We start from the raw sequence: 12,325 nt of genomic DNA on the forward strand, positions 1-12,325 counted from the left end.
AATTAACAAGATATCTCTTAAAAGGTAGTTTGGTGTACATTACATTTTCAAGGCATTTTGCATGGGAATTTAAACAGGGAAAAAGTTGTATAGAACAGAAATGTTGCTATTTTGCTATTTTTCAAAACCTCATTTAATAGCAAAAACCTGTAATTCGAAAGTGAAATTCAAGCTTTTCATGCTGAATAATATTATACAATCAATTAATAAAATTGTCATCAATTAGTTGAATTCATATTGGCTTTGTTATTAAGCTGAAGACAGCCGTATTGTCCTTCGGACTGCGACCTCAGGCCATTACGGCTGTCTTTAGCTCAATAACAAAGCCAATACGAATTCAATTAATTAATAACATTATAGTATACAATTAAAAAGTATCTAACATTGTTTGCTGTATATTCTGGTTTTTGTACAGGAAATAAATCCTAATGCGCGCTTGGTGGCTAATGAGATGTTTTTGTAAAGTTTGTGATAGCTTTAGATAGTATTGCAGTAAAAGCAAAATTAAACCGCTAACATATGACTAGCGCTCTTTGAAAACGGGGCTTAACGATTGTGCGTTAACTGTCGTCCCAGATAAGCCTGTGCCATCCGTACATGCTTATCAGGTACGAGACTCTCCGCCTGTAAAGCTTGTTTTGTTTAAAGGTAGTCTCTCCTTAGCAAAATATCAGTTCGGACGAAAAGTGTCGTCCCTGATCAGCCTGTGCGGACTGTACAGGCTAATCGGGGACAACCATTTACGCACATGCATTAAAACCAGTGTTCTTAGAGCAAGGCACATTTTATTTGCAGCAGCAAGGAAGACATTAATAAGGAGCCTTAAGCAGAATGTGTTACTCGAGATCTGAATCTAACCTAGTCAAAGTCACGTGTCTTTAAACAATGTGTTTATTTCTGTAAAAACAATAGCCTTTGAACACTCTTTGCTTGTGTTAGTTTTATAGTCTCACTAAAACTTGGAAATCATGTAAGTAAAGTCGAGATAAATAGCGAATATTTATACTAAAAAGACGCTTATCACTTTCTTGCTGATATGGCTGGAAAGAAAGCAGCATTTAAACAATTAATACATTAATTGAAGGGTACATAGTGGCCAAAATACCTGTCTTGGCATGGACATCGTCGTCTTGTTTGTCACGTGATTGTACCCTCTCTGTCACTTATCAGCCTGTCCACTATGGTATGCCAGCTGTGAACGAGTGTCACGGTATTGTACACATAGCTGTATGTACTATTACAAATATATCACGGTACTGTACACATATCTGTTAAATACTCTAATATTACACAATTGTTTACATTTACATACATTATACAGACATTTTTCAGTATCATGATGTCTTTTAACTTCGTAATAAAAATTCTTTATTCTGCTGTTAAAAATGTAATGCACCCTAACAGATTTGATAATAATCTATTTGGTTGAATAATGTAGTGTCAAAAAAACATAAGTACACTAAAGTACACTATTTAGGTAAATGTGCTAATTATTTCTCTGCACTGAACACCTGACTTATGTGGACCACCATACCATTAGACACACCAGTTGAATAAACTTGCCCTATGTATAGCTGATTAAACACTTTACCCTTGAAGTATATCATCTTACAACTGGCTATTTGGGCTAAGCAATCTACCTCCAAAGTTGGGCTGACATTCTCCCATCCTAGTGATAAAACTGACCGTAGAGGATTTGCGTGAACTCTGCGTAAACCTGGCTAACATAATTGCTCTTATCAAGACTGGCCGGTCACCGTATGCAGTATAACTAAAGTAGTGGGAATCTTCACAGGCAAAGATGAAGTTGGATAGCCATGCTATAGGGTGGATTATGTGGACCTATTTTAGGTGTGATTTAAATTATTATTTACATAGATCGTTGTGAACATATTATTACATGAAACGTGGTTTTGTTATATTTAAACTCTGGGAACAATGATGTGAACATTTGTTTTGTGATGGATATATAACCATTTCAATTAAGATGAGTTAGGTAAGAGTCATAATAACTGAAAATTATTTCAGAACTGTTTGGTTAATTGTATTTATAACTGTGTAATTTTGTCTGATGTTGATCATAATGTTTGATTTAGATGTTGTATGGACATCAAATGCTTGATCTTTCTTAAAAGTATGTGTTCGGAAATTAAATCTTTTTACATACGTTTTTTTATATTTTTTAAAGCTATTATTTTGAGTAAGGTATCACACACATTATGACGCTTTCTATTGTTATTAATGACTGTATCAGGGGTTGCGCAGACATTTTACAATGCTTGAAAATAAAGGATTAGTTATGCTGAAAAACTGTTGCAATGTAAGCATAAGTCCAAGCACATATCTGGAAACTTAAAACCTGTAAGTCATACTGTAAACTGGTTTTATGTATGCATTTGCCTTATCTCTTATGAAATATTTATCTTATGAACAATAGAATTGATGATGGTGCAATTTCTCCCTAGATGTTTGCCAAACAAAATGAGTTGCTACAGAAATAGTGCTTGAATTTCGGGTTTTGACCTTGAAAGATGCTTAAAGAGCACATGAAAGGGTTTAAGAAACTTAAATTTACCAATTTTATGTGAGATTATAATGTTTTAATGCATATCCATGCCATTATTCGATTAAAACCAACGTATTCAGCGTGAATACAGCCTATAACTATGCCGAATGTTCGCACTTCGCGATCGAGTCGACTTTTTTGTTCTGACCGGAAATGACGTATTCAAACACCACTTGCTTGAGTTCATAACAAAAGAATCGATATAAGCTGCTTTCATTGTAAAGTTCGACATATGTATCGAAGGTTTTCTTTGTTCACACACAAGCATCTTAATTGTTTTAAGTATTTAATTATGATTTTATCAGACAATTATAAATGACACATAATGAACAGATACAATTATTACCAGAAATTGATCGATGTTCGATTGAAAGTCAAACTAACCATTCAAATTTAACACTTCAACAACGTAGTCAAAACAAATACTGTTGGCATGGTGATTTGCACCGGTACAGGCACTATAGTGACCTACGTATTTTGTCAAGAAACCACCAAATTGAATGATCTTAATAAATGAAATTGGCTTATTCAATTTTGATCTCATTATAATGCTGTCATAAGATGACAGTTAACATCCATGTATTGTCTACTTTTATAAAAATTGCATCACCAACGTGTATGATAAATATAACTTTGTAGTCATATTGCAAAAAACACATGTTTTTCTTTTGATCCACGCGTAACACAGCACCTTTATCCGTGTTGTGACACACATTTAACAACAACTGATTAATTATGATACCAATTAATTTTTATTGATTAATGTTTGTCCATTTTAATTAGTGTTCGTTTTATACAAAACATTTCACACCTATACACACAGACATATATAACCCGTAAAAACACCGACCAAAGGTGTAAAAGAGACGTTTATTGTGACAACCGTATATTCAGATAATTAAACAAGACGTCATATCTATGATTGATACTTATAAACGACTGATCATATTAAATCCTACAACTATTTCTGAATATTTATTTATTTATATTTTTTGGGGAGGGGGGGGGGGGGGCGAGTTGACTTCAAAAAGAGCGAGTTGACCAAAAACACGTTCGAGTTGACTTAAGTATAAGTTGACCGGCCCACCTGTGTTTTTTGTTTTGCCTTAATAGCTATTGACAACTAGAGTCAGTATAATTGATAACTAATATTGAACAATGGCTATTTCATTTATGAAAACACAATGGAATGTAATACAATCAAGATACATTTACACTATTTGAGAAATAATTGGTAAATGACACATGTCGGCTACTAATTCATATTTATTGAATCAAGCTCATGGACTTTTGAGGAACTATTTTTCGAACATGGCACTTACTAGTGAAATTGTAAATTTTAGCTGAATTATTCTGTTAACAGTGAAAGAGCATTTTTGTTTGGCTCATACATATCGCATGGCTAATCATACATCTATCATATAAAAGAAAATCCACCACATAAAGAAATCAGTAAAATGACACACTATTTCTAACTTGCCATCGCCATTTCTAAACAAGCAATTTGAAATCGTCTGAATGGATTTTGTTAAAAGATACTTTTTGCGGTTCTTAATATGAACTTGTTTTCATTAAGGCAATATCAGCAATAGCAGCATATTAAACAGTGAAGAACCCTTTTTCAAATTTGACAAAATAAAAAGGTAAGCAACACATTATTAATGGAAGTTTTATTGAAAACAATTTGTTATAAAATAAGGCGTGTTATTTAAAATGTTTTATGCAAAGCTTTGAATATTTGCTGGGCGTAATGTCAACCACCGTTCCGTCGATTATCCGTCGTAAATTCACGGCTAGAATCCATTTGCGCCCGATACTATCGTCCTTTGGGAAGCAGAAGAATCTGTTCGTCTCATTTTCAAGACGAGCATTGCATCCTAATGCTGCACACAGCAACATCGTATTATCTGTAGATCCACAATGTCACGTAGCAATTCGAATCGTAATCAACTCAAAGTAGATTGAAAATTCAAAAAAACGTTTTTGTGAAATTTGCGTTTCTGTAAATAACACTGTGCTGGGTCATGCGCAGTGGTGTTCGACTACGTCATCGGGGGGAAATAGCGGCGTAAATTGCCGAAGGAATTACGAAAATCACCGATCATCAAAATCATCGTTTTTTACCTCTAAATAATTTCTTCTTTTTTTGTTTTAATTTCAATGTTATTATATGGTATTCCTTTATAAAATATTATGGTCACGTCCTATCTTGATCTTTAAAAAGTGCATGAATTCTGTTGGGTGGACTGGCCATGCAAGTGTACCTATATAAATGTTTCTGTTTTTATGTGACCATTTAATGTTGGGTGAAAAGGGACTTGTTCACAGTTTAATACATATATTATTGACTTAATATACTTACAAAACTGTACTGGTTGGAAAAGTTTCAAATACTTTTAGTGACATGTACAAGAGAAAAAAAGTAAATGTGCCTGTCCAGAGGGATAACACATTTGAAATGAATTTAAAACCCTATGATGGTAATACACACTTTTGCTTAATTATCAATGAAAAGTGTTTCAATTTTATTTCTATTTATATTTATTAATGGACTAACATTTATGTTAAATATTTTTCATAGTGAATAATGTGATTTTGCTTGTTTGAATATAATACATCAAGTCTTTTGAAAAAAAATGACTTTTTTGTTTAAATTGTCACTTTGCAAAATGTAAACGAGTCTCTTTTAACTTAAAAAATATCAGTGCAATTGTTTATACATACTTATATTAGATCAACTTTAGGTGTTAAATATTTAAAGTTGACCATTATCAAGCATTCTTTAGTGATTGTCATGTAGAAAACCTCTTCAGTGTGATGGTCTAACATTTTGTCCAGATACATGTATGGCCTGGGGCTTCAACATAAATAATGGGAGACACAACTTTATTGCAACTATTATTACGGATGAATACCATACCTGATGTCAAATTTAGTGAAATAGTGGTGTGCTGAGTTTGCTTATATGAAACAGGTAATACATAGGTCACTAATGCAAGTCAATATTTATGGCCCAAAGGTCATTGTACCAATGTTTTTGGTACACACCTGAATTTGGTGCGGAATTTAAAAGGACCTGTTCACAGTTTGATAAATTGACAACATTGAAAACAATGTTTCAGATTTGCATTTTAAGCTCGACTATTAAATATGAAATATATATAGTGGAGCTATCCTACTCATCCCGGTGTCGGCGTGAGCGTGAGCGTGCGCGTGAGCGTTGGAATGTTAAAGTTTGCGTACCACCTCAAATATTTTCTATGTCCCTTGACATATTGCTTTATATTTTGCATACTTCTTAACCAACATGACCCCAATCTATAAACAAAATCAGAAAGCTCTAACAAGCATTTTGTAAGAATTGTTGCCCATTTCCAATTAGAATATGCATATTGTTGATAAATCTAAAAAAAAACTATTTATTTTTCCTTCTTTTTCTTATTTTTGAAAGACCATATAATAAATTACGCCACTCCCATATTATACCCCCCTCTCCATCCCCCTACCAACCCCCACACCCTAAATATTTTTTAAAACATGGTTAAAAAAAGAACACAAACATTTATTTATTTTATTTTTGAAGGACCGTCCAATCATCCCACCCAAGCCATTGCGATCAAACTTGAAAAACAATCTTATTAGTTTGTTTTATGTCTTTACAAATGTTCAATATATTGTGGAAAATATACCTGAACTCAGAATCGTGTATAAAGTACAACTTCTTTAAAACATAAGCGATCAATATATTTCAATTATGGTCCTCTTCCACTTAGAATGTGACTTTATTACCTTGACCTTATTGCATATGAACACTTTCCTCATGATGGCTTATGTTATACTGTCAAGCACTCGAATAGTCGAGCGCGCTGTCCTCTGACAGCTCTTGTTTTGTTTGTAGTTATGTTTTTTGCAAGAAAACAGTAAGACTGAACATTTTCCATGCTCTAAATTGTCCTGATGTAATTGCCAAGTTCGTAATTTAAAACAATCACGTGCGAATGCGTGCTCTTACTGTGTTGGTCTGTTATGACAAGAGCATTGTTTTTCGTCTTATCTGTGAACCATTTAAAGTGAATAGTGTCTGTTGCTACTTTTTATGCGTTATTGATCTTTTGAATCGTTGACAAGTTCGAATATTTTATCAATGCATATTTCATATAATTTTTATTTGTTGACGATATTTGTTTACTGCAGTAATATTTCTGCTAAAATGCAATTTACGACGTTCCAAGCAAAAAAATAAATAAGTAATCTAGACCATTTTAATACATTGAGACGCAGGTGTATTATACCAGGGCCCGGTTTTCAGAAAATAATGTGTACACATATGTTGCATTATATCTTAATTAAGATTTACTTGTCGATTGGTTGTTATAATGCCGATGCGCGCACCAGATGGGAAAACAAATCCGATTATTTATTGCACACTAATACGTCCGGATAATGGCGCAAGTTTGTGTTTATTAAATTTTTTAACACATTTATCGTAAATACTGACTAAATCGTTTTAAATTGAAGTTACCATTATATGGGATTAAATGATGCGTATACGTTATGATCGAGACAAGCGGTATTAGAATCTAGTTATTGGTATGGTACCGTAGTGTTTATATGCATGTATTTTTGAATTTCATTATCAACAAATATTATGAGCATGATCTGTTTTCTTAAAGAATTTTATACAGTTACATCACATGGCCTGTTGCAACACACACACTTGACATGCGTGGACATTGAAAGACGACACCAACAATTTCACGCTCTTATTATAACACAGGTTTTACATGGCGTACATGTGACGTATAGTGAATTGTGTATGTCGTAGATGCATACAAGCAAATAATATCGCGTAGCTGCTGAAGAAAAACGTTGTAGATCAGTTCTATAAATGGACATGATGGAATATACATGTAATGAAATTAACTCGCAACGGCGTAAAATTGTTCATATTTATTGTTTTCAAAACTTGCTTGCATTAAGTAATTTATTGACCACCGTTTGAATTTAACTTTATATAAGTAATAATTATTTATAGTATGTATACACTACCGGTATTTGTTTACAGTTAAAATGTGTAATGATGACGTGACACAGTGTCTTTTATGTACTGTATTAATTACCATTTTACATAATTTGTAAAACTGTGATACTTTGTAAATCAATCTCCGGTCCATCAATCAATCATGCTTTCTTCAGCATACCTGACCGTTAAATGTGTATTTACTGGCTTGAATATTTTATATGCCCTCGTGATTTCTCTTATCAGTGGATTATCTATTACCCCATGTGGTGTTTATGGAGATTACGCGCTTAAGTAGGAACCGAATGCTCTTGAAATAGGAAATACTGACACATTAATAAAGAAACCTTGATTTTTTTGACAATCATCATTTTCTTACATAATATAAACTTTTATTGCCAGATTTAAGATTCAATTGTCATTGGCAGTAATGGCATTTGAAACCGCTAACATAGGTAATTAGGCTTTAGTTATAGTAAACCCTAAAATGTTTATTATAAGTTTGATTTGTGTTCCCTATTAACCCTTTACCACTTGGATATGTATTTTGACACATTTGTAGACCCTTACAAAATTAAATTAAATACCTTTCTTACTAGATTCTAGTTTTAAAGGCTTTATTTCCAACCCTTACATACTGATAAGCAGCAAACAGCATAAAACATGGTTTTATGCTGTTTGCACATTAATTTTGAGTGGGAAAATGTTAAATTAGTATTATAATTTTTTATCATCAAATACTGCGCTCCTTCTCAATGTAACAGTTTGTGGCTTTAGGTTAAGAAGTGTAGACTGTATCAAATGTGCTTCGTTGGATGTTATTTAAGTTTACACTTATTAAATTAAAAACAACTATTGAATAAATCTCTCAAAAGGAAGAAACGGCATTTGAAGAGGAAGAAATCAGATGAAAATTGGTGCTATGTTATAAAATTTACCAGCAAACGCTTATTTGATGTCTGTTTAAGATAACATGAGTAATACACATCTGCAAATAATCATGGAACAAATAATTGTAAGGCTTTCCATAACAATATTTAATTGAGCAAAGCAATAAAATGTTATTTGTGTTAGATGTATTAACCACACACACACATTCTTAACTTAAGCTTTAGATATATCAACCCCAAATAATGATGATCATGATCATGAAGATGGTTCCTAGACACGAAATATGTATGTTTCATAAAGTATTTTAATATTTTGAACTATAAATTTCTCGGAATCATTTTCTTCTTTGGTGATCTTTTAACTACTAACTACACTGTGGAACAGAAAGCAATGTAATTATTTATTCATTAAAATACTACAACAAAGACATTTCAAACATATGTATTCATTTAAATACAACAAATACATTTATCACATTTCCTGAATCCTGACTTTTAAAGGCCTATAGTTAAACTGGGTAAAAATGTGTCACCATTTTCAGTCATTTCGAGAAATTCATGAAAAAATTAGGCATTTTGCGAAGTCCCTAAGTGAAACAGTCATTTCATAAATATTCTGAATTGTTTTGGAATTGCATGAAATTCCTAGTTTCGCAGATTAACTGTAACATATACATAAGATATAACCAAAAACATGACTTCTCCTTGAGTTCTGCTCACTTTTCCTTAAATGCCAGTAAAGAGAGAAGTGACTTATCATCAAATTTTGAGTTTAGGCCGACACCACATATCTAAAACTTGCACAAGCTCTGATGTGTATAAAACTGACATCTAAAATTAAAGCCAGAACAAACTGCCCCACCAATTGTGTTTCAACTTGTCAGGGATGGTCCAGGTTAAGACAGTCCCAAAAGACACAAATCTTGGCTGATTTTCACAAATCAGTGAAATACGGGAGTCAAGCTCGTGTACATGTAAATGGACCAAATCTTGCATGTATTTAAATCCTCATAATTTGTTCGACAATGAAGTTATAAGTTGTGCGTGAATAATTTGCTTATATTTCAGATAAAGATTGAATTCCAGATCAATACCCAATCTTACCTTTTATTTCATCCTAGTATTTTTCCAACAACGGAGTTAGTAGTTGTGCATTAATAATTTGTTTTATATTTTCAGAGAAAGATTAAATTTCCGATGAAAATATAAAATTGACATTCCTGCCGATATGTCTGATCGCGAAGAAGAGGAGGTAATACTTTAATCCAGCTGCATAGGCTGTATTGTATTCATTTTTAAAACAAAAGAAAGCATAAAAGCTAATTCATGTATGAAAAGTGTATGCCCAGATTATCAGTGTTTTTTTAACCATTTTGGGAATGGGTCCGGGTCCCTTCGCAATGGGAAAATTCCCGTCATTTTGATATAATTTGGGAAAATAGTATTGTACATTTTTCGCTAACACATGCTGTAGATTGAAAATAAAAGTTATATTAATATCATATTTACTAAGGTGTAACTTACAGAGCTGGATTTGAGATTAATTAAATGTTGAGACTTATTAAAACAAAAATAGATTGTTTTGAAAATTTTCAATTGGGTATTTTCAAGTCCCATTTAGGAAAAATATATACTTTATTCATTGGGAGTGGGTCCCCCTACAGGACCCACAATTGCACAAAAACAACACTGATAAGCTTGTGCCGCACCGGCATGTCAGGAACATTAATTTCAACTTCAATTGGACTTTGTTTAAAGGTGGTCTCTTCAGAAGAAAAAACCAGTTAAGGCGGAAGGTGTTGGTCCTGATTAGCCTGTGCGGACTGCATGGGTTAACCTGGGTCAACACTTTACCCACATGCATTCAGTTTTCCCAGAACAAGTCTCATATTTACGTTTACATTTATTTCTCATATTGGGGACAACCTCCATTTAATGTTATGCGAAATTACTCTGCAATCACTCTTCAAAAATCCACTTTATTATATTATACATAAAACTTAAACATGTTTTAGTCTATGCAACCAAGAAAAATTCCTGGAATGGTAAAGAACAAGCTTTGTATACACCTGTATACAGTCTTAAATAGAGTAAAAGCCATGCAGTCAATGATATTTACAGCTTTTTGATAAGTTACTTTTATCAAAATATGTTAAAATTGCCATAGCATGTTCTATGATTCTGAAATCTTTTATTTTTACTTTTTTGAATGAATGCAACCCTTGACCTAGTGTACAGTCTTTTTTGTTCTTAAAGCAGATCTTTTGATTTTTTTGCCCCAAGACCTAAAAGTTTCTCCCAAAATTTGGTACAATAGTCCAAAAAATAGCATGTCTTTGGCTTTTTTGTGTCTAAAAATGTGTAGTGCAATTTGGTTCTGTATGTGCAGAAAAAGACATTTTAGACTAAACCTAGCTTTATTTCACCTTGGTTTTATTCATTTACATGTTATGCTGTTGTTTGCTAGGCACATATTTTATTTTGGATTTGAAACAAACAATTTTCATCATTAAGCTTAATGGCAACAAAACATTGCATACATTTTTTCTATAATAGAGAAACAGTAATCATAAAGAAAAAAGTAACACAATATCTGGCCGACTCAGAGATGTAAGCGTTTTGGTCTGGATTAACTATTATCCTTCTATGCAAATAATCATCTTTTGTAGTATGGACATTTTAAATTGTTAAATTAATTGTTGTGTTTCATTTTTATAGAGTGGACAAGTGCAACAGCCAAAAGAACTCTTTGGGTCAGAATTAATAGAATTTATAGCTGAAGAGGAAGGTAATCTTTACTCCATTTTTAGATTTGTTTTTAAAGAGGTCAAGAAAAGAAAGATTGTTTGTACATGTTAATGAATTAAAAGCATGAAATCGCTCAGTACAGACAATAGGCCCATAAAATGCAAATTAAGTTTCAGTAGCCAAAATAGAAAAAACTTATCAGACAATCTGTATGCGGGCGATCAATAATTTTCAATCATTAATTAAGCCTAATGCGCAATCTGCAAGGGCTAATAAGAAACGACACTGTCCGAATAAAGTGCATTTTTGTTTAGAAGAGCATTCATAAGTCCATAATAGCAGAAAGTTTCTTCCCTGATTAGCCTTTGCGGACTGCACAAACCAATCTGGAACGAATCTTTACGTGCATTCATTTTGCCCAGTTTTCACATAACTAAATATCACTTTTGCTGTTCTACATTGTGTTTGCAGCTCCATCTGAAAAGCATTCAAAGCTCAAGTCCACAACAAGTCCTGCCCCCTCCCCTTCCTTGAGACCGAAGATCTCACAGACCTCAGGCACCACTCTAGAGGGCTCCAGGGTCTCGATGAATAGAACTTCCATAATCTCATTTAAAAAGGTGCCAGTGGACGATGATGACTGCTTTCACCAGCCCTCTTGCACAGTAATTGCCCAAGACCTTGTCGCAGACTCGCGACCAAGTGCTAGTGGGGCTTCAACTTCAAAGCTGTTACGGTCGCAGTCCTTACTTCGCAGAGCATCTCACCACCATGATGGGTCAGAGAGTCCATTGTTGGCTGGTTCGGATATGTTGGGTAAGCTTTTATTACAGTGTAATAAACCTATACTTACCACTAAAGACTTTGTTAGAAAAGATACACATATGTGAAACTATAACATCCAGATGTGTCATATATGGTACATAACATTATACTTGAATATCTGGGTTTAATGTTTTGCGGTAAAGCTATCGTGGCCCAGCAGGTTTTCTTAAAACTTATATGCCACTAATTAATTTCATAGTGCACATAACATAATGGTACAAATTTTACTTTGTTCCAGTTTTCTCTGGTCAGTCTTCTGAAAAATCTGTTGAGTAA

General features: G+C 33.2%; 1 long non-coding RNA gene across 1 annotated transcript; it reads left to right on the top strand.

Annotated features, from left to right (window-relative positions):
- Nucleotides 1–9,684: 9,684 nt before the first annotated feature.
- Nucleotides 9,685–11,806, top strand: LOC127841288 (uncharacterized). The gene is made up of 3 exons (XR_008030839.1): nt 9,685–9,728; nt 11,195–11,264; nt 11,696–11,806. It is a non-coding gene; the product is annotated as an uncharacterized LOC127841288 (long non-coding RNA).
- The last annotated feature ends 519 nt before the right edge of the window (nt 11,807–12,325 follow it).

This window comes from Dreissena polymorpha, chromosome 8 (assembly GCF_020536995.1).
Source record: "Dreissena polymorpha isolate Duluth1 chromosome 8, UMN_Dpol_1.0, whole genome shotgun sequence".
Lineage (NCBI taxonomy): Eukaryota > Metazoa > Mollusca > Bivalvia > Myida > Dreissenidae > Dreissena > Dreissena polymorpha.